Source organism: Lissotriton vulgaris, chromosome 9 (genome assembly GCF_964263255.1).
Source record: "Lissotriton vulgaris chromosome 9, aLisVul1.2, whole genome shotgun sequence".
NCBI lineage: Eukaryota > Metazoa > Chordata > Amphibia > Caudata > Salamandridae > Lissotriton > Lissotriton vulgaris.
In genome coordinates this window covers 28,167,351-28,191,475 of record NC_141697.1, presented here as the reverse complement: position 1 = coordinate 28,191,475, position 24,125 = coordinate 28,167,351, and the positions used below count along the sequence as shown (strand labels likewise).

At 47.5% G+C, this 24,125-nt stretch overlaps 1 protein-coding gene across 4 annotated transcripts in view; it reads right to left on the bottom strand.

The window, feature by feature from the left end:
* The window catches only part of HEATR5A (HEAT repeat containing 5A), a 502,340-nt gene extending 481,538 nt beyond the window's left edge, over positions 1-20,802 (bottom strand). For 2 of the 4 annotated variants that reach the window (XM_086936962.1, XM_086936966.1), the window contains exon 1: positions 20,665-20,786. The gene's annotated coding sequence lies outside the window, so the exon portion shown is untranslated. Of the gene's footprint in view, positions 1-20,473; positions 20,578-20,664 lie in introns of those variants that run through there. The other 2 variants (XM_086936964.1, XM_086936965.1) reach the window with 2 other exon arrangements.
* Between the last annotated feature and the right edge of the window lie 3,323 nt (positions 20,803-24,125).

Genomic DNA, 24,125 nt, shown 5'->3' with positions numbered 1-24,125 from the left:
TGTGTCCCGGAATATCGGCCAGCTCAGGGTTATATCCATAGATGGCTACTTGATAGTTTGGTGAAGAGACATTCCAGTATCCTATTCCGGTGTTCAAGTGATGTCACGTGTGTCCAGGCCATTCAAATGACAGCAGGAAGGTGTAAAGGTCATTATACGTGGTTCCTGCATTTGGCACATGCCAAGGATTGGCTGTTTGTTCCCATCAGCCATTACTCATTCTCCCACCTCTTTTTCTAACTGTAAAACAGGTGTGTGTTGGAGTCAACTACACAAACCAAGGGGGATTTCTGTAATTGTGTTCCAATCATGCTAACATCATGTATTAATCACTGAACATGCCACCGTTCCTAAGCCAGATTAAGCCTTTTCAGGCATTTGTATCCAAAGTCAAAGGAACAGTTCATTCCCAGCATTGGTATACTACCAGATCTCCTGTGGGTCAGAAGGCTCTCAAGAGGCAGGGAGACGACTGCCGGAGGCGTCACAGGGCCATATGCTCTTCATTGCTTCACTCAGTGGTAGTAAAAGTGTGGATCAATGTCGATCATTCCTCTATGTGTCTATGGATACCTGGTCAGGCATGTCCGAAAGGTTCCTGTGTTTAAACCTCTTTTCTTGGGTCTCTGGAGACCCAGCTGAGGCAGCCAAAGAGGAGGGATAAGGTCGTTTTTGTGCCCCATCACCATTTACTGCTTTGTCATTACAAAACAAGACGGGTATTAAAATCCGATATCTTTGCAGACTGCTTATCAATACCAAACACATTAGTGTTATTGTTGGCATTTCTTCAGAGGAGAGAACTGTCAGAAGAGAGAGCATGTGCAAGTGATTGAAATACAATTATAGGGTGGGCGAGCCCAGTTGTATTTTAAAAATCCTAAGCATGAGAAATGGGGTGGCTGAGGTGATTCAGAAGTCAAAAGAGGCATGAGCTTTTTAAGGTTGTCGATTAAAGAGAACACATACGAGGCGCAGTGAGGAGTAAAGGTTGCATTTTAGGGAGAGTCTGAGATTGAGGTGTAGAAGGGGCTTGTGCTGAAGGCTAGTTTGAATTTAACAACTAGGTCCCCACCTCAAAATCAGTCCAACTCTTTTGTAAACTAGCTGATAGTGGGGTACTCCAATTAGCCTTTTAAATGTAATTGCTGTTTTGTATACCAATAAATGGGTGCAAACTAAATTAGCCCAGAATACATACACTTCTGACAATATCAGAAGTAAAAGAGGGGCGAAACAGTGATGTATGTATATTGGACAGGAGGAGAGTTATCGATGGGCAGTTCCTTCCCATCAAAACTTGGTAGTGGCCTTTTTATTATTTCACAGTATGTGGATCACCACCATATTATTAGAAAGCAAACAGATAAGAATGCAATAAATGGACACTAGCTTAAACCACTACAACTTTAAAACCTTTTCCAAGTTAATAAATCCAGCTCAGCAGTGACTGTCTTGTGTCGTGGAATCAGGTGCAAGGGTAACAGAACGATAGGCGAGTTGATGACTGATCAATCAGACCCTACCCACGTGCTACTTAGAACTAGACCTGGGCCAAAATAGGATTGCGCACAAGAAATTTGCTTTACACAAAACGTATAATTAAACATTTGACATCATTTTTATGCACAGAAGAGACTCATTTACACCAACAACTTTTCCTGTTCAAACTAGTCATCTCCTAGGATTTTGCAAGACCTTTTCAGGTCGAAGCCAACCAGACAGCAAAGTTGTCTAGTTTGCAAAGACTTCTAGGGGACATCCGAAACGCTTCCATGGGAAGACATTTCACCCATTGCTTACCACTGGCTTTGTGTTCTTTAACTCATATTTGCGTGCTTTCTTTTTGCTGGCTTTATTTGTTGTAGCCAGACCAGTAGGTCTCCGTCGCTCCTGTGAAGCATAGCCTTTTTACTGTATTCTTCCATAAGTGCGTGCTTTCTGTAAAATGGCCTTAAAATGGTTTGTTTTACTTATGTTGTCATATTTTATGAGCATTCAAAGACAGAGGTCAAATGTTGGGCGCTGTCTACTGAGGGATCTTGGTGTTTACTTTTTTTTCTCTGACTTCTAAGTGAGAGGGTTTATGTGACAATCATGCTGGTTCCTGGGGGAGTGCCAGAGGAAGGCTGTACAATGTTATTTTTTTCTACCACACAACAACATTTAAAAGTTTGTAAAATAAGCTTTGCAAATATTTCAGAATATATAAAAATTAGGAAAGCACTTTTTGGTAACTCTGAAATGCAGCGGAAACATTTTAATAGGATCAAAACAAAATCGATACACTACGTGATGCTATTTCCACACATTATCATTTTTGCACTGTATAGTTATATAAATAAAACTGCATGTCTGTGCAAAGGTAACGGTAAAGGCAGTGCGCTTCAACACCTTCTACTCCACGATACTCTACTCCACTATGCTAAACCACTCTACGTCACTCAACTCTACCACACTCTACGCTACTTCACTCAAGGCCGTTCCATCTTAAGACACTCCATGTCACTCAACTTTAAGACACACCACTCTACACTACAACTGTCTACTCCACTCTACGTCTTTCTACTCAACGAGACCCCACGCAACAACTTGCTCCTGTACGCCACTAACTTAAAGTTGCACTGGTTTCCTTTGCTTTTTTCCCTCCAAAGTGCTAAATTCCTTCGCTTTCTCCCCCCTAATGTGCGTGCTCATGTAAGGAAAGTCATGCATTTTATCATTGTTTACTCTGAAAACAAAACTTCCTGAATTTTTTAAAGGAATTTCACAAAGTTCATGAGATTCGCATTTAAGTTGACTTAAAACAATGTGCACCCAGACAACATTGCATCAGAGCTAGATGCAAGACTAATGAATGTGCTTAGAAAACAATCTTCACAGTCTAGACGGCGGACAATCAATCACGCAAATAAAAAGAAATTAACAGTCCTTTAACATACCGATCTATTTACAAAGGACACTAGAAAGAGCTATAGCTGGAGGAAGCGTGCTTCGTTTTCACATGAATACTATACACAAAGTGGGAGACCCAATATACCCTTGAGGGCTTGGGCTATGTAAATGATAGCAAGGGTTTTTTTTATATACACCGGTTTCTGTGCTCTCTCATTCTTTATGTATTTGCTTTATGTAATGTTTAGTGCTTTATTCAAATCAAAAAGTCACTGCAAATTTATATAGTGATTTGCTATTGTTTAGCTTGGGCCAAAAGTATTCGGGCCTGTGATTTATTTCTTATAAATAACTTGTGAAATATTTCGGCTAAAAAAATCCCTTGAAGGCAACCTTACCCTATCGTTTTCACATGAAGCATTAAAAACCCGCAACTAAATCAGACACACTAAGGGACATATTATCAAGAGATATATTGCCGCTTTTTCGGCACATAGCGCAGAAAAAGCAGTGATTTTTTTATCTCATTTTTATCAAGGCATCGCTTACGTGCATTAGTGCATGTTAGCAAGCGATTTTTTAACGCATCTCCTGACAGCAATAGCTATTGCTAATGAGATGCAAAGTTGGCGTTCCCTCCGAAGAAAACATGAGAAACGATCGCAAAACCAACATCGCAGTATTAACAATGCGGTCCCTGAACAGCGAAGCGATAACAAAAGGCGCGCTAAGCCCCCATTATCGCATGATTTTAACGCCTGCAAAAAACCTGGACTTAGCCTTCTTGCCTATGGGAGGTGTATTGTATGGTTAAGTACACACTATCGTATCAGCAAGCTTTTCTTTTATCGCTGCTCAGTTATCTCTGGATTTCTCGCGATAATGGGTGATTTCGCCGCTCTCTCTGGATTTCTTATCGCCTTTGAGATGAGAGTTGATAATAACGCGCTATCACGGCAATGAAATCCAGAGATAGCCGGCGATAAGAAAAACAGAGCTAAGCACGCTTTCCGATAATTATCGCAACTCATTGGTAATATACCCCTAAATCTTTTGCAACCAAATACAACCAACAACGGAATTCCCAGAAAATAAAACGGATAACAAAACTGGTGTCAGATGGAAGGCAAAAAAGGTGCTTAACATAAGCTGACAACATCACATAAGTATGTCCCCTCCTTTTTTTTTATTTTTATTTATTGAGAGTTCATACAAATACAATGCAATACACAGTAAAACGAATTTTCCCCATTTTAAATACATAAATACATATATATATATATATATATATATATATATATATATACACCATCAATGATAAAAATTTCCAGAAGCCACTAAACTCTTGCCACCCTCCAGGCCGCAACTGGAGCCCAGAGTCGCAGACCCATTTCCCTGGTCTTAGCTCCCTTTAATTCATAAAGTGCTTCCTCGATATTATGTATACCCAACATTCTACACATCCACATTTGAAAAGTCGGTGCTTCTGTATCCTTCCATGCAGCGCTAATTAAAATCCTCAGTATTGCTACAAAGATAAAAACTAGAGCTTCAGCCTCAGTGCACATATTCAATTTCGCATCACACCCAGTAATTATCAGGGTTGGGGATAGATTAATTTTAACATCTAGCAGCCCCTCTAAAAACAGCTCTATCTCAGTTTTAATAATATTCAATTTTTCGCAACCATAAAACATGTGTATAATGTCAGCTGGTCCATTTCCACATCTAGGACAATTGCTGTCCGCCGTTTTCCCCCAGGAAAATAATTTTGCCGGCGTGTAATACAAGTTGAATAAAGTTATATAATGTTGGGCCCTGAGATTCGAGGATCGAAGAAATCTTTTATCCATCGCTAGGGCCTTATCCAGATCTACTTCCGGATCTCCCAACTTTATGGACCAAGCTGATTCCATTTTAACCATATCGTCCGTTGACCCTTCAATAAATATTTTGTATATGTCCTTAATTCTACGCCCCCCGACTTCAAATACTCCAATAGTTCACATCTCTTCGTCAGGGTAATACGTGGCCTTATTGATTTAATTCCGTTAACAAGCTGTAAGCACTTAAACTCTTGACAACCTTGTAACGAATACCGCTGCACGAGTTCTTCCAAAGATCAACACTCATCCTTAACCATTATTTGCCCCAACGTGACAATACCCCGACTCTCCCAGTACCGCCAGGGTCCATCCCTACTCATGTTTGGGAATAGAGTTGAATTTCAAAGTGGTGTGAGATGGTGATACCTGGGTATAACTAGGGTTTTCTTAACAATTGACCACATAAGCCATACATCTTCCAACGTTTTATACCCAAGTTTCTTATAATAACTCTTCTGGGTTCTCCTCAGCAACACACCTACTGCTTCACTACCCAGTGTTAGCTGAAAGATTGATGGTATATCCTCCTGTCTAAAGGTTGGACCAAATGGATGAAATAGGATTGTCATATCAATAAGAAGACATGCCCAGTGGTAGCTCCTTAGATCTGGGAGTCCCAACCCACCTCTTTCCTGTGGCAGTGACATATATCTATTTGACCTTATTTTACCATAATGCCACAGGAATTTCATAAATATGGCTTCAATTTCCTTAATGACCTTCTCATCAATTTTAAATGGAATTGCCCTGAATTTATATAAAACCTTGGGAAACATGGTCATTTTTATGACATTAGCCCTACCAATTATTGACAACTGGAGTGAGTCCATCCTTTTTAGGTCTTTTTCCATTGATTGCATGAGTGGTGAAAAGTTATCATTAATTATGTTTCTGGGTTCTGCATCTATTGTTATACCCAAGTAGGTGACAGAGTCAACATATCTGGCATCCTGCTTGGCTACCTTTTTAGAACATAATACTTGTGTTTTATCCACATTTAATCGGTAGCCCGACAAACCACCAAACTGCCCGGTTATATTAACTAGTTCCCTCATAGCTGACTCTGGGTCATTAGTGATAACGGCTAGGTCCTCTGCATATGCAAGAAGTTTCGTCTGGAACCCATTGGTGACTACCGGATTGATGGCAGCGCTATTCATTATTTGGGCAATTAAAGGATCTATATAAAGCGCAAACAGGATTGGTGAGCACGGACACCCCTGTCACGTACCCCTTGTTATATTTATCTTCCCAGATCTTTCTCCCATCAACTGGATTCTTGTCGTAGGTGTGGAGTACATTGCCTGGATAGCTTGACAGAATCTTGGGCCAAACCCCCTTGCCTCCAAAACCTTCCACAGAAAGCTCCATCTGGCGCGATCAAATGCCTTCTCCGCATCCAGGAGGATCCTTGCCACCCTTTCACCCCTAGCAGCCCCGATGTCAAATAGGGTTATAGCTCTCCTAATATGGTCGGTAGTACCCATGCCTGGGATAAACCCATGCTGCCAGGGGGAAGCCAGGTCGCAACAATCCTCCCCATGCGAGCGGCCATGATCTTTGCATACAGCTTATTGTCACTATTTATCAAAGATATTGGTCTGTAGGAGCCGGGGTTAGTCTTTGGTTTCCCTTTTTTATGGAAAATCACTATGTTGGTTTCTTTCCAAGACTCGGGTATTACACCTGTATTCATGACACCTTTGAACAAATCTAAGAGCATCTGAGTTGTTTCGTCCCTTAAACTCTTATACATCTCTAGCGGTATAGCATCAGGACCCGCAGCCTTCCCACTTGCCAGATCTTGCAGGGCCTCTGATACTTCAGACATGGTGATATCTTGTTCCAAGGAATCTATATGGGCCTGTTGTAACTTAATACCCATGTCTAGCCAACTTGTTTTTAGAACCTCTGCTCCCGCCTCCTCCCGATACAATTCTTGATAAAATTTTCTAAAGGCATCTAGAATTTCACCTGATTTATCATATGTTTGACCCTCATATTCTATTTGTGTCACTGTATTCTTAGAAGCCACCTGCCTAATTCGTAGTGCCAGTGCTCTTCCTGCTTGCTCCCCTGTTTCGTATAGCCTTGATCTCTGCGACTGATATTCAGCTGCCGCCTTTTTAGCTAGCTGTTTCTGGATCTCTGCTTTTAAAGAATTTACTCTTTGTAGACTCTCAGTGGATTGAGCCCCTAAAATTATATCCTGTCTATGTTGTGCCTCAGCCTCAATTAACTTGCCCATCAAAAGTTCTCTTTCCTGATTGATCCTTTTCCAAACCAGAGTAGTGTAACTAATGGTCTCACCTCTAAGTCCTGCCTTGAAACTGTCCCAAACTACACCCCTAGATGCACTATACCTATTAGCATCAAAAAAGGCCTGGGACCAAATCTTCATATGTTTTAGATAATCCATATCCGCTAATAGTTTTTTACCAAAAGGTCCATGGCCCAGGGGCTTTTCGTGGTTTGTTAATATCCATGGTTAAGACTAAAGGATTGTGGTCTGACAGAACTTTTGGAAGTTTGGTTATTTGGACCCTATTTAACTGGGTGGTCGAGATCATAAAGTAATCCAATTTCGTGTATTTATTGAAAGGATGCGAGAAGTACGTGTACCCTGGGTCGCCTGTCTCTAAGTTCCCCCACACGTCAGTTAATCCATGTGACTGCATCATTGATGTTACTGCTCTGTATACTCTCGGCTTCCTACCTGCGTAGGGTCTATCATCCGAGAAATTAGCTGAGATATTGAAGTCCCCACACAATACTATAGGGGTTGGCCAGTCAATTAATTCATTTTCTATACGACTGAAGACCTCAGACTCATCTATGTTAGACCCGTATACCGAGCATATAGTAAACCCCAAGTTCATTTCATAGATAGCCCATGTACCCATAGCATCCGCCTTGCACCTTTTAGCCCCCCCTAGCCCGACCTTACTGATAATAGCCACCCCTCTTATCGTAGAAGTCTGGGTTGAACAAGACAGCAGTTCATATCCTTTTAGGTTTAACCAATGTTTTTTCTTCCAGGGTAGGTGGGTCTCCTATAGACATATGATATCTAGGCCCAACACATTAAGATATTGTTCAAACCTACCCCTCTTTTTCCAATCATTTAATCCTCCTATATTAAGAGATCCAATACCTGAGCTTAGGCATAACTATACATCAAACATTGCCAACTCATCAACCTGTCCAGATAACTTGTAGATACATGATGGAAATATGTCCTTTGTTTCGAAATTACTCTTGCGTTTATGAACACATTGACGGTACAAACTCTCTTCATTTTTATGTTTTCGCCCCCCTCACCCCTCTCTTCATTGTAAATAGTCCTCATGTGTCCCTGAGTGGGAGCAGGACACTAAGTGGTCATGTAAGGGCCCAGGATGTTCTTCATCAAACACTCCTAGGGGCTCTGCGTGGCTGTCCGTAAGCTGATTGACATCACGGGCTTACAGCGGCCGCGGCCGCCATCTTGGCTTGGGCTGGATTGGCAAACCCCACCCACGCCACTCGCCCCATGCTACTCCTCCATTTAGGAGTATTCCTGGCACCTCCCCAGTGATTGCGAGCAGCCCGGTGGCAGTGGGCTCGCTGGCAGGAGCTGGACGGTTGCTCTCTTGTTTTAATTAGCGCATTTTGTCATGCTGACTGCGAGCGGTGACACGCTTCTATTAACGCTGTTCTTGATCATTTTTTAACTGTGCACTAACCTGACCTGAAAATCAACAGGTTATTAACCTTTTCCTTGGATCCTGGGGGCTCTGCGTGGCTGTCTGTAAGCTGATTGGCATCACGGGCTTACAGCGGCCGCGGCCGCCATCTTGGCTTGGGCTGGATTGGCAAACCCCACCCACGCTACTCCTCCATTTAAACGGCCCACATGTGTCAGCGCAGCGGACGAGCGCAGCGTAGGCGTGCCGGAGCCACGCCAGAGTCGAGCCCGTCCGCAGCCGGCCGGGGCAAGGGGCACCTCATAAGGTCCCTTTACTTACATATTCTTCTTCCCTTCTCTGTTCGCACTGGAACCCCGGCTCGATTGAACCCGCTGTTACCGACCTCCTGACCCATCTTAGCCTACTCTCCCTCCCCTCCCGCACTCCTCCCGCGATTATATCACAACTGATCTCCTCCCCGCCCACCCTTCCGCCTATTCCCTCCTACCCCCACACTCTGGTATTTAATACCGCGGCAACGCTTCTGAACACCAGGTCGGCGGTCAATCATCAGTACGAGATATTTGACACACACAAACCTGATCTCCTGGTTCAAGGCCGACTCCCTGCCTAACGTTCTAGCTGCACTGCCCCCCTCATACTCTGCCATTCGAGCGGACCGACCGGAGGGCAGAAGAGGCCGCGGAGTGGCCTTGATAGCTCGCACTGACCTCCACTTCCAGATCCTCCCTTCCCCTCCCATTCCCGAAGTAGACTACTTGGTAACCCGGTCGACATCTCATCAGGCTCCCTTGACCTCTGTTCTTATTTACCGTCCCCCTCACTCCACCCCTTCTTTTGTTTCCAGCCTCCAAGATCTCCTGGCCACACTGGTAATAAATAACTCGTCAGTGTTAGTCCTAGGCGACCTCAACTTCTGGCCGAGTGACCCTGCTGAAAGCTCCCTTTCTAAGGAGTTCACCGATCTCATGATTAGCCTCAACTTTACACCTCACATTCACAGCCCCACTCGCACACAGGGCCACACGTTGGATCAGATCTGGACCCTGAACATCCCCACCACACCCCCCTCCATTAACCCTTGTTCCTGGTCTGACCATTCGCTAATTTCATTTTCCCTTGCCCTAGCCCCTGAGACTAAGCCCCCGCTCCCTAAGAACACCTGGGTTAGGAAATGGGGCAAAGCCGACATGCCATCCCTCTGCTCATCTCTAGCCAACTCCAGCCCTGACCTTACTGGCCTTGCAGCTCCTGTTCAGCTGGCTACCATCAATAACTGGCTGACCCAAGCGGGCGACGAATTCGCCCCCTTGAGGCGAATCACGGTCAAACGAGCCCACGCCGCCAACCGCTGGTTCACCTTAGACCTTAAGGAGAAGAAATTGGCCGCACGGAGAGCCGAGCGAGCATGGAGAAAAGCGTATTGCCCTGCTCTAAAAACCACTTACTTAACTGTCCTCAAGACATACATACAAGGCATTCAGGACGCCAAAACTGAATTCTACTCCAATAGGATTCTGGCAGCGGAGTCCCAGTCAAAAGAAATTTTTGCCACTGTGCATGAACTGGCCTCATCGGATAGAGCCACGGCTACGATTCCCCCCTCCCAACCCCTCTGCGACTCGCTCAACGATTTCTTCATTGAAAAGGTCGCAAAGATTAAAACCAACTTTCCTCCCCCATCCTCCACATTCATCAATCCCTCCCCCCCTTCCACCACTTCTAAACTAACCACCATTGCCCCCTGACCAAAGCCACTCTCCTCCCCTTGCTTCAAAGGGTGAAGTCGGGCTCCCCCCTGGACTTCGCCCCTGCCCACATCCTTAAAGAAATCTTTCTAGCCTGTCCCACCCGCCCCTCACACTCCTTAATGATTCACTTAGCAATGGGGTCGTCCCTACTCCCCATAAATCCGCGGTCGTCATCCCTATCTTAAACAAGCATTTACAATGCAATGGTCTCGGCATTGTTAAAGTTAGAGCTATTGGCATTGCTTCTGACATTATTTTTCTATGTTTTTGCTTTTAAAAAGAATGCGCTTGCATGTCTGATGTCTGTGCTGCTGTCTAAACATAGGAATGTGTACTGGAGGATGTACAGCGAGTATACGCTAGGTACGACTGGCTCACTTTTGTGCCATAGTGCGAAGCTGAACACAATGCAGAACATGAATTATTAAGAGGACCAAGAGGCCTTTATGTGGGATCACACCACTTCCACAAATGTATACTAGAATCATGAAATGGGTTTCCGAAGAGTGACATGGATGGTCACCTCCTCTGCTGTAAAATATAGGCATGTGCAGTGCTAAACCCCTGTCCCACTGGCTGGGTGCGCAATCAGACACATACACATTATGTGTAGAGACAGGGTAGTGCAAAATCAGAGACAAACTTGTAATGCAGGCATGGTGTAATACAGCACCTAGAGCTTGTAAGTATATCAGCAGTGTGCACCCATGTGAACCACCAACTGTATGAAACTCAGTGCTGCTCTTAGCCCGGGCAGACCCGCCTGCACACGGCAGCGCAGCCTCTGCGTGGACCGCCGAGCACTCTCGCTCGGGAGCCCTGGGGCGGAGGAAGGCGTGCTGAGGATGGCCTCGGACGAGCTCCCACGAGCGGGCATGCCCTCCTCGCGGGGCGTGGCCGGCCGGGCGTGTCCACTTACATGCATGCAGAACAACGACATCTCAAGCTTTTGGTAACCCAGGTGTTGGTCACTACTGGAAAGATGTTTTCTGTGACTCTGCTAACACCAAAACTCTCCATTCATGTGCTGGGTTGGAGAAATTTCTACAACATATCTACATCTTATATGCATGCAGAACAACGACATCTCAAGCTTTTGGTAACCCAGGTGTTGGTCACTACTGGAAAGATGTTTTCTGTGAATCTGCTAACACCAAAACTCTCCATTCATGTGCTGGGTTGGAGAAATTTCTACAACAGCGTTGTAGAATATTATCCTGCATTCAATCAGTCACAGGAGTGGACCTACCGCCGCCAGACTCTGCCAACACAGTCTACAGGGCCCCGGGTAATTTATTTATATAGCGCTTACCACCCCTGACGAGGCGTCAAAGCACTTTTTGGTGAGTAGCATGCTACTCCGGAACCCAAAAAGTATTAGTGGTGGTTTAGTATAGTTACACCTGTTTTGGAAGGCAATTTAGTATTAACCCCTTCCACGCTGATGACGAGCTGGGCTCGTCATGGCGCAGCCTCCTCGCACGCTGATGACGAGCCCAGCTCGTCACGTAACATGCGTTTTAGAAAATCTCAGCGTAGGAGCGGAATTCCGCTAGCGCGCATGAGGTTAAAGAAGCAGCTGCAAATATGTATGTTCCTGTTTTTTTTTTAATTCCTAGAGCCTGAGTGCACAGATTGGGTCTGAGCAATGCATGGTGGGTTTTCCCTCATTTGCATTGGGGCTATGACAATGCAAAAGAAGTATTGCCTTTGCTCATGAAACACATTCTGGGGCACCCACCAAAGGCTCCTGCACTGAGTACTCCCAGGAAGTGATCCAGTAAGTCCATCCTCCAGTTATCCCTTGAGAAGGTGAAAAGAGGCTCGCACAGACAGCAGTCACCCAGGAGGGTGCATTGCCTTACCTCCTCTGGAGGTAGTCATGGATTGCCATTGTAGACACACAAAATAGTGCAACAACTGTTGCACTACCTAGATCTGTTCAGCGCCCTGAAGGCTGCCCATGAGAAGGGTCCAGAATGCTCCCACCTGGGTAGATGCTTTGTAAGCTGTGGCCCAATAGTTGTGGAGGGCCAGTGGGACAGAAAGAAGTGAGTGAGCTGCTGCTAAATGTTGGCGTGGTGTGTGCAGCACATACAATTAATTACTGAGATAGTGCATTCACAGTTGAAATGTGTGGGCTTGATTGGTGCCTGCAAGCTCTGTGGGTACACACTGTTGTAAATTGTTCAGTGCCCTGTGTTTCTATCTTAATCCATCCTGTGGTGTTCTAGAATGCACTGAGTAATAATGTACTCTCTTGCAACCTCTGAAATGTTTAACCAGTTCCGTGCTCGTGTCGGCCGTTGGCCGATACGAGCACTACCTCCCTGGTGCAGTGCACGACCGTTGGCTGATGCAGCCACCCCACCGAATAGAACGCACGGACAGCGGCGGATTTTGCACTGCGGTAAACGTGTTAATATGTTCCCTCATCCTTGTTTAATAAAGGTGGGCGAGCCACTGAAGCCTCAAGCCTGAGACTTAGATCTGGCTGACGTCAAGGTCCTCTTGCACCCATGAAGTGAGGACTCATGTGCCTCCTGCCTGCCACTCACGTTCTAACTTTATGAACCAAGAATTAAAGACAAAGCATTGACCTTTCATGTAAAACAGAAGAGGCAAATAGACACCCACCTAGTGGACAAATTTCTCAATGTGAACCAGAAAACCTAGGATCAGTCCTGGTTTCCCAGGGTGAACAAAGTGTTTGGTCCTAGACAAATATTTTATTTCATCATGCCTGAGTTCAGGATCTGCGCTGTACAAAAACCTCTTGTATTTGATTTATTAACCTATAAACTTGCTCCATGTATTATAAGATTGTAGGTCATATATAGGTGCATGTCTCGTCAGGGGTCATAGGTGCTATAGAAATGTAATTACAATACAATGCCTGACCGCATGCTTGTCTATCATTTCACCAAATGGCATTTCCCTATGAGTTGGGAGGCCTAAAGTTTTCTAAGTTTATGTTTAAAAATAGTGATACAATCTGATGTTCTAAGGTGAAGTGCTTCCGAATGTTAAAGAAAGACACTTTTTGGGATTTTAGAAAGACTTTATCATATTTCAACGTGAAATGTGTTGCACAATTTACAAGTCAACTGCAGCAAGCATCGGGATGGGCTTTCATGGTGCTGACCCAAGCAACTGTTTTATGCGCCTGCTGTCCGTAAAGGGAATTCATATTTCCTGATATTTTTCTAGGTTACTGCTTTATAGACAACACATGGCAGAAACAGGAAGAGACAATTCTTACTCAGTGTTTCAGAGGTGTACTATCTGGAGAAAAAAGCAATAACTGAGAAATATTGGGAGAAATAAATTCGCTTTACACCCCGAAGGCACATAAAAGAATTGCTTAGCTCTACCCTGCGCCAGAAAAGCCCATAATGCAAAGTCCCAGGCATGTTCATGGCTCGGATCTCAGGGGCATTTAGAGTCAAGCCAGACCCCTGGCTCAACTTTTTAGAGCCAATCCGGCCCTTACCTCGCTCTGCTAATTTGCTGGCTCTCCCGCTTAGTACTTAATTTGAATCGGTGGTGCCGTTATTTTTCCTGATCATGAGTGCCCGAGAGAGCGAGAAGGGAAAACAAACAAATAAGAAAGAAGGAAAAAGAGACGGAACCCAGTCACAAGGGGAGGATAAGAAGAAAACTGCAAAGATAAGATAAAAGGACAGGGTGCGCTTGGTAGTGGATTAAAAATGTGTGAGGTGGTTTCCAGACAACGCAGTCTTGGTATTCGGCGCGCTGACGTGTAATGGCACCGGCCGCGGGATTGTAAACGGAGCTTCGGGCAGCAGCACTCACTATTTTACACATTAAGCACTTTTCCACCTGTTTTATTCATTAGTAAATCTAGCGTGTGCATTCCTCAGACAGCACCCACCTGTGGGTGACTGGAGTTTGTTTTGACTCTTGTTCTATTCACAATTGTAAAGTCATTCAGAATCACTAATGTTCTGCTGCTTCCGTCAACTGTTATTGTATCAGTCACAGCTCCCGCTTTCCGCTTTGATTTTCCACCGTGATATCTTTAGCAGGTTGTATTTGGCCGCCTGATTCATAGAGCTCTGTCCCAAGCCCAGGCAGGCTGCCATGGCGGGCGCGGGATGAGACACCGGCAGGAGAGGAATAAAACTGCGCAGCCCCGACGGGCAGCTCAGAGAGGGAGAGCGCCGCCGGCCCTGAGACACCGCCGACAGACAGCACCTACTTCCGGTTTGGCCGGCAATGCTTCCGGGTCGCCGCAGCGGCCCGCCCTGCACGGGGAAGGGAGGCAGCTTCCCAGGAGGACAGCACCTGGCCGCGAGCGCGTTCTCGTGCGCGTGGCCTTAACAAATCGCCGCGCGCGGCCAGTGCTGTCCTCCTGGGAAGCTGAGTCGCTAACAATAAGGTCTCTGGCGAGAGCGAGCTTCGCTCGCTTCTAGCCGAGACCTAAAAAGGACCTGTTCACTCCTACTGATCACTATACATTATACTGCCACCACTGCACTCATGCTGCTTAGCTCCTGATAAAGACAAAAGCCTTTCACCACTATGAGGGCAGTACTTTAGGTGCCCCTCCTGGTTCAATGAGACTGCAATCCGTGAGTCAGGTCTATGTCATAGGCTACATGCATGATCTGTGTTTCCTATGACAACAAAAGTCAGCATTAGGGATTCAGACATCAACACAGTTGGGCACTCACAGTAGGTGTGCAAGTCAGTTACCATACAGAGGCTTTTTCCATCCCAGCTACAAGAAAGAAGAAAACTTTACTGTTAGAGATGCGAAAGATACGATTTTTCTGGACCCTATTCTGGTGGTTCAGCACTGCAGGGCTAATTTCATGGAGGTTAAGTGAAAGTTGAAAGCATTGGACTTTCCCCAGGTTTGTTTTTTGAGATGCAGAGACCTCTTATCTGAGATGCTGCACTATAGGGAGCTGCAGACGCATGGCTACTTTCAGGCTCTATTGAAGAGGACTCTGGTGGGAGTCTTATAATATGGCTTTATAAATCCTTATTGGACACGAGTGGTGTGTCCCAACTGCAGCTGAAGGACAAAAGGGAAACAGACTTAGTCGAACCAATCTGGGAGAAGGGCTTGAAGAAAATCTTAGAGAACCCAAAGAAAGTCTCTTGGAACGCTAAACTTCAGCAAATCCAATATTATTAATCACTCAGAGCTTACCTTTCCCGGCACACTTTTAGTAAATTACAGGTATACTGACTGATTAATTGCTCTGCTGCCTTGTAGACGCAGGGAGTTTCCTCCACATGACCTGGGACTGCCCTTTTATCACACAGTTCAAGAACAGGGTTGGGTAATACATTGAGAAGATGGCAGAGAGGAGGCACTATATGATGCTTGATGCCTGTATTCAGTGTCTGCCCTCACTCCACCCCCAAATCGGGCAAGTCAGGGACAAGATCTACAGATTTAATGCTAATTGTAGGTAAAATATCCACAACGATGCAATTGAAATCCACTATTAGTCCGCATATTAGACAATGGAAGTCATCAGAAGTGAAATGTCGGATAGTAAAAGTACAGAGCCACACAGAGAAGAGGCCAGGGGCCTACAAAAACACCTTATCACGAGAGAATGAGGTGAATTGTCCCTGTCCTTCTACCAAAAAATAAAAGATGATGGAAAACACCCATAGAGTGGGTGTAGATATTTGTATTACTTCTATTTTAATTTCCATGAGGGATGTGCGGAAGTATATCCCAGGTTTCATATCATGCGCCTGAGCCATCCCTTGATCTTTGTTCCTGCTGATGGGACACCTTACCTATGCACAACTTCATTAACATCACAAGGCTAGTATGTAATAACTTGATTAGGATGGTTGTTGTGATCTTGTGAACAGATGAACTCAGCTCATTTACTCTGTTACGGCTCTTTGGATAAGCCATGCTGTATGTATTGCTGTTATTGCACTTCAATTATGTATTTTGTATTACAAAGAAATGCAAATATAAAATGGTTTCTAAAATGTCAGTTGATTGTTGGATTTCTGAAGTGAGGCCACACTTTGCTCTTATACTGCAAATATAAGAAATTGTCTTCTCCCTGTCTTCCACATTATAATCAGAGCCACACAAGAGTGAACCTCGCCCAAGAGACAGGGAATTTCAGTTCTCATACCTACAAAAGTGAATCCTAGAAGAAACGCACACAAATAGGAAACTAGGCGGGCATGAAAGGAGTTAGACACAAACATATGAAAAAGCACACATATAAACACATAATTCAACATGAGCACAAACAGGCACTCTGGATACAAGCATGCATACAAACACACCCATTAGGGGGGACTCAAAATATACTCAGGACGGAGCACTGCAAAGGGTACAGCCGCCCGGCGGGCTCTCCAAAGGATTCCCAGAGTGGTAATTGTAAGTGAAAAGGCGTCATTGTCCCTTTAAGAGCCGGGCCTGAAAGGAATGCACTATTTCAAGTGGCCCAAATTAATTTGATCGCGACATTATGATGCACTTGGAAAAGATGAAAGCCGAGGCAGGCCGTCTCCTCCAAGATCTCTCTAATTATAGATAATATATCCTATTTCAAAGCAATTAGCCCAATCAGGCGGAGCGTGGCACTTTGCTGCCAGGGAGTAACAATGCCTCACGGTTATTTAAGCTTCAAGATGTCAGGCAGACTCTGGGCTGCGCCCAAGAAGGACTTGGCTGGCCTGGGAAGAGCCCGGCGCTGGCGGTGCCACCCCTCGCAGACAGCGCTGCAGACGGACGAGAGCGCCTCAGAAACCCACTTGTCAGGATTCAAGGGGGGTAAACCAGGATGAACATTCATCACATACCGCAGGGCGTATCGTCCCAAGTTTACAGCTTGCTGTACTCGCTGGCTCTCCCGTCTCATGAAGACTTATCCCTGCAGTCTGTCATTAGCTCTATTGTTGGCGATGACAACGTTTATAAGCCCAGGCAGGCTGCCATGGCGGGCCCGGGATGAGACACCGGCAGGAGAGGAATAAAACTGCGCAGCCCCGACGGGCAGCTCAGAGAGGGAGAGCGCCGCCGGCCCCGAGACACCGCCGACAGACAGCACCTACTTCCGGTTTGGCCGGCAATGCTTCCGGGTCGCCGCAGGCAGCGCGGCGGCCCGCCCTGCACGGGGAAGGGAGGCAGCTTCCCAGGAGGACAGCACCTGGCCGCGAGCGCGTTCTCGTGCGCGTGGCCTTAACAAATCGCCGCACGCGGCCAGTGCTGTCCTCCTGGGAAGCTGAGTCGCTAACAATAAGGTCTCTGGCGAGAGCGAGCTTCGCTCGCTTCTAGCCGAGACCTAAAAAGGCCGGCGCCGACCCATCATCCCCTTCTAACTACCACCCCATCTCTCTTTTACCTTACTTGGGAAAGGTTTTAGAAACCCACGTGACTAGCACCCTGAGCGCCCACGTGGAGACTAATCACTGCCTCTCCCCTTGCCAGGCGGGCTTTCGGCCCCTTCACTCCACGGAGAAGGTGGTGATCTCAGTGATAGACGGGCTACGTGAAGGCATTGACACCAACCTCCCACAAGCCCTCACCCGCTTAGATCTGTCCGCCGCTTTTGACACGGTGGACCATTCCATCCTTCTCACCCGTGTCAGGGCGGCGGGCATAGAGGGCTTAGCCTTCTCGTGGCTCGAGTCTTTCCTGAGCGAGAGGGCTCAGGCGTTCCATCTTGCTGGTTTCACCGCTGCCTCCCGCAAGGTAGTGTGTGGTGTTCCCCAGGGCTCTTCACTCTCCCCTCTTTTGTTTAATTTATACATCGACCCCCTCATTTTTATGTTGCAGCAGCTTGAGGTCACAGTGTTTAATTACGCCGACGACCTCCAGCTAATTTTCAACCTTTCCCACTCTCCCTCATCCGCACAGAATGTCCAAACTGTCATGCTGTTCATTCAGGACTGGATGAACTGCAACCACCTCAAACTCAATCCGGACAAGACAGAGTTGGTCTTGACCGGAGGTGGTTGCAGCCCCTGGTCCCCGTCCCATTAGCCCCTTCCACTTGGTGCTCCCCCACTCCCAGTTCCCAAAGTCAAAACTCTAGGTATTCTTCTCAATCCCCAACTTTCTGTTCACTCTCAGGTTAGTTCTGTTGTGTCCTCTTGTTTCTTTTCCCTCAGGACAGTCAGGACGATTTCCCGCTTCTTTTCCCGCCCGGCTCTAAAAATCATCGTGATGGCAATGGTGCTCTCACGCCTTGATTATGGCAACATAATCTACAATGGCGCGCCGGCCTATGCTATTCATCGCCTGCAACTAGTGCAGAACCAGGCTGCTCGCCTGATTCATGGCCTGCCTAAATTTCACCGTGCCACCCCCCTTCTGCAGGCGCTGCACTGGTTGCCTGTGAGAGAGCGAGCCTTATTCAAACTCGGATGCCTCACCTTCCAGGCCAGAATGGGCACCGCCCCTGAGTTTATATGCTCTGCCATTAAACCCTACATACCAGGAAGAGAACTTCGCTCCACTCACATGGCACTCCTGACCACCCCGTGCTTCAAAAAGAAAAAGGCTGGTGGAACAAAATTTGCTGTCCTCGCCCCAGCTTTTTGGAACTCCCTCCCCGTGGGACTTCGCACTTCATCTTCCTACACAGAGTTCCGAAAAAACCTTAAAACCCTACTCTTCTCCCGAGCTTTTGCTGCCTAATCCACCTTGCCACAGACGTTGGTCGCAATCTGTAAAGCGCCATGAAACCGCTTGGTAAAAGCGCGCTAAATAAATATTTTTAAATTCAAATTCAAATTCAAATCCTGGCCCAAGCGGTGCAATATTCACCTCACAAACAAAACCCAAGCCCTGAGCAGCAGGACTTCGGTACATGAGTAATACTAAAGCAGACAGCACTCTGACTCCATACAAATGGTGGTAACAAGATGGCTCAGTGAGCTAAGCTTCCATCACTGAGCACACAAGTTGTCCACAGCGGACTCAGTGAGCTAAGCTCGCCTCACTGAGGCCCACTGATCATACAAGCTGTCCAAGGCGTACTCCATGAGCAAAGCTCCCATCACTAAGCCCCACTGAGCATGCAAGCTGTCCAAGGCGGACTCAGTGAGCTAAGGTCCCATCACGGAGTATGCAAGCTGTCCAAGGCGCACTCAGTGAGCTAAAATCCCATCAATGAGTATGCAAGCTGTCCAAGGCGCACTCAGTGAGCTAAAATCCCATCAATGAGTATGCAAGCTGTCAAAGGCGCACTCAGTGAGCTAAAATCCCATCACTGAGCATGCAAACTGTCCAAAGCGGACTCAGCCTGCCACCCACCGGAGACCACCAACAGAGCACCACCGAAAGGGGTAAAAGCAAGGCGGGATGTAGTATAGAAGAGATCAATGACAAGCAAGGTATTGCTAAAGAAAAAGAAGATTACATTCAGTTGGGTGCAATACGAATAACACATATCAGAACACCTGAAGGCACACATAGGGCCCCCACAGCTGGGGGGGCGGTTGGGGGGGAGTCTCAAAGTGCACCCCCCATCTTGGGGGGGTGAGTCACACAAAGCGCCCCCACAGCTGGGGTGGTCACACAAAGGCCCCCACAACTAGGGGGTCACACAAAACGGCCCCCACCCCCACAGCTGTGGGGGGGGGGATCACAAAAAGGGCCCCGCATCTAGGGGGTGGGGGAGTCACTCAAAGGGCCCCCACAGCTGGGGGGTCACACAAAGGGCCCCACAACTTGGGGGTGGGGGGGTTGAGTCACACAAAGGGGCCCCACAGCTGGGGTGGTCACACAAAAGGGCCCCATATCTTGGGGGGGTCACACTAAGGGCCCCCACAGCTGGGGAGTCACACAAAGGGCCCCCACAGCTGGGGGGTCACACAAAAGGGCCCCCACCCCCATAGCCGGGGGAGGGGGGTCACACAAAAGGGCCCCCCACAACTTGGGGGCAGTGGCATAACGCAAAACCGTGGGGCCCCCTGCAAATGTGAGGGGCCCCCCGAGTCTCCCAGGTATTCCCTGTCCTTGGGCTGACATGTGTCCCTTGAAGGATCAAGGGCCCCAGGAGGGGGTGCAGGGTGGGAAGGAAGAAGGCTGGGCCCCCACCTAGGTGAAGGGGGGCTCCGCCCTCACCCAGGTGAAGGGGGCGCGGCCCCGCCCTCACCCAGGTGAAGGGGGCGTGGCCCCGCCCACGAGCAGCCTTCAGTGAGCGTCAGAGGCCCCGCCCCCGCGGAGCCCCGTGTTGGGGTGCGAGGGCTGGGGGGTACCCCGTCCCTCGTGCGCGCGCGCACTCACCGCCCCCGCCTGGCCCCTGCGCGGGCAGCTCCGCGGGTCTGCAGCAGCCGAGGGGCGCGGAGCCGCGGTCCCCCAGAGGGTGGGGCGCCGGACGTGACGCATTCCTGAACCCACAGCGCGCATACCTGCCGGATGGCTCTCGGCAGCGGAAAGTACCTCTTACGCTGCGGTGTCGGAGTCCGTTTACTTACTAGCACCGGTCAGCTTCCAGCGGGTCACGGGCTCCTCTGGCCGCTCCAGGAAGGCCGTCGGCACACTGACGGGGCAGACACCCAGAGCCCCGGACCGGCCCCTGCAGGAAGGCGGACACTGGGAATGGGCACATTCCCTGCCAGGGGGACGGGGGAGCCCATTGACTCCACAGCCAATCACACGCCGCCGTATACTAGCCGACCCACATCAGCCAATAAACAACTTGACAGAAACTCTGACAGCCAATCCAATTACAAAGACCCTTGAGTCACTGTAGTCTGAGCACGCCCACTCACCGTCAATGGTTATGGTTTCTGCGATCTGATTGGCCGCGGAGGGGCACAGGAGCTGCCTATCAGAGTGTCATTAACTAGTGTCAGATGCAGGGCTGTGGAAGGCAGCCGTCCCACCCCGCCTGGCCTAGGGGAGTAACTGGGACTTTGGAGAGCTCTGCTGTTACTTTTTCATTATTTGGAACTTCAGAGCTGCAACGTGGCTGTAATTGTATTGAGCTAATATCTGACAGCCCTGTGTCATATGAGTGATAATTAACATGTGCTGAATATTACCATTACAGACATCCTAACATTTCAATCAATCATTTAATTTGTAAAGCGCACTACTTACCAGTGAGGGCTTCAAGGCGCTGGGGGGGAGTGCTGCTGATACTGGTCGAAGAGCCAGGTCTTGAATTGTCACCTGAAAGTCAGCAGGTCTTCAGTTTGTCGTAGGTAGAGGGGGAGGGTGTTCCAGGTCTTGGCGGGAGAAGGACCTGCCTCCGGAAGTGGTTCTGCAGATGCGCGGGACCGTGGCCAGGGCGTGGTCAGCAGAGCGGAGTTTCCTGTTGGGTACGTAGAAGGAGAGTCGGCTGTGGAGATAGGCTGGTCCGGTCTTGTGGAGTGCCTTGTGTCATTGTTTGCTGTGCAATGATTCAAATATTGCCGTAGAGAAGACATGGATGTCCGCGCTCACCGTTGTTATTCGCCATCTCTATGGAGCCTCTCGCAACACATCTTTGCCAACATAACGCGGAATGAGGCATTGGCTTCTCATCCCGTGGCCTCATAATATCGCTCTATGCAGATGATAGCACCGTATACAAGGCTGACCCCAGGCCAACCCAGCCCCACTGATTGGAGAAGTAGTGAGATTTGGCGGTTACTCTGGTATACAGATGAACAGGGCCAAATCAGTCCTCTTCCCCTTGACGGACAATACCATACAGTTCTCCACAGAATACTCGTTAACATGGACCATTGGCCCAACCAAATACTTAGGTATTTGGATTAGCAGTGACCCAGAGGAGTTATGGTGAGCCAACTACGGACAAGAAGTCTGGCTTGAAGATCGAACCCCAGTGTATACTAGATTGCTCTGTCCTTGGCAGGCCTCGTCACTCTGGCTAAGATGATCATATTATCTAAATTCCTATACTTATTTGCGAATATTACAGCCCCCTCGCTGTTTGTTTCTATAAGCGCCTACGATCCAACCTGATCTCGCTGATATGGGCTGGCCGTCAACATTGGATTACTTATGAACTATCCACGCTGCCACAATAGCATGGGGGGATGGGAGCCCCGGACATGCAATTATATGCACTATGTGCTCAAACCAGTACTTATACTACTGGATACACCCCACACCTTTCTAACCGCATGTGGCAATTGAACCAAACAGAGCCAGCCCTCCCCCCCCCCGCCGCTCACCACAGCTTTATTTCTCCCATACAAACCATTAGGGGCTACAATTGACACCAACGCACTGGCAACCCACTATTGTATGCCCCTTCCGTCCATACAGCTAACCACCCCTTCTTACCCCCACTACATGATAAGGGCGCAATAGGACATGCAGGCAGACCAGGCATCAATACTTTTGTGGATCTACACCCCGATGGTCACTCCCCTCACCCCCGTTGCTACCACTATACCTTCCCCAGCGCTATTAGACACCCTGTTATATTTCCAGCTGCGGGCCACCTGCTGTGCGCTCCCCGCCTCCTTCTCCGCTCCACCACAGACGCTCACAGCACTAGAATATGTTTGCTCTGCTAGGTCCCAACGTTAGTTGATAACACGCCTGTACATCCACATGCAACAGTCCACTCTGGGGCCGACTATGAAAGCCGGAGCAGCCTGAACTCTGATCTTGATCCCCCCTGACTGACACCCAGTGGGCTTTCTGCTGTAGCCAACTTCCACTACTATCCCCCTATTACCACCGCCACCTCATACGCTTTACATTTCTGCATCACTTCTATATCACACCGCTACATCTATCATGGATGGGACTGATTTCTGATCTCATTGTCAGCCTGTTACGCAACTCACGCCAATTTCATGCACTTAGCTTGGCATTGTCCCAAGATTGCTGCCTTCTGCTCTGAGATTTTCCACATACTAGGAGACATGACTGGCACACCAAACCTTCATTCTCCCCTCCTTGGACTGCTTGGCTATGTGAAATACATGCCCGATACCCGCAGATTGGTAGCTATAATGCGCCTAACGGCCAAACGTAGATACACTGGAGTAGGTCGATGGCTCCTACAGTCCGAATATGGTTCACCGACCTCATGTACTGTCATGAACAACTATCTGCATTCTGGGACTTAATGCTGTTGAGACCTAGACCCCGTGACATTTGGGATCCCTTTACTTCATTTCTCCTCCTCAGAAATTCGACCCCACACACCATAGCGGGACATTCCCTATCTGTCGCGGGAACCACAGATGACTCATAATGTGCAATTCAATGGACAAAGGGTTCATGGATGGTTAGCCACCTTGTTGGTAATGTTCTATGTATACATAGGTAGAATGTATGGATGTCAACTCACAAAATATAAAATGTTTCCCATAAATGTGAGTGATATGACCACTAAATTATTCTAAGCAATGTGTGCTCATTGTACAACTACGTTCTCTGTGCAGGTCTTCTACTATCTGGAATGATGTAATTTCTATATGTGTTGCCAACTGTTAATAAGTATATAAACAAAAGTATTGCCATAGAGAACGCTGTCCGAATAAACTGCACTACAAAGAAAGCACCCTCCCAACCTAGCAAACCATTATGGTTCAAGTACCCGTATGGTAATGCACTTTAGTTCCTGGTGGAGGGAGTGTGGCCTTCAATCCTTCGTGCAGCACAACTGTGTATAGCGCCTAAAAGTGTAGCCACAACGTGTACTGCCTGGGACCCTAGCCACCTGAAGTAGTTCAATGCAGCAATCCAAGCTATATTTTATAGCGTGAATTTACCCGAAGGTGTCAAAGCGCTTTACAGTAGAACCTGTTACATTACATAAGGACATCAGAGTACATGAATTACATAAAAAAATAAAAGCAGATAAACTCTAAATTCACTTAAGAATGGTAGTAAGTATATATGAGTTACATATATACAAGTTGCAAATTCACTCAAGATTACATTAGTGTAGGTACCTGTAGTGCAT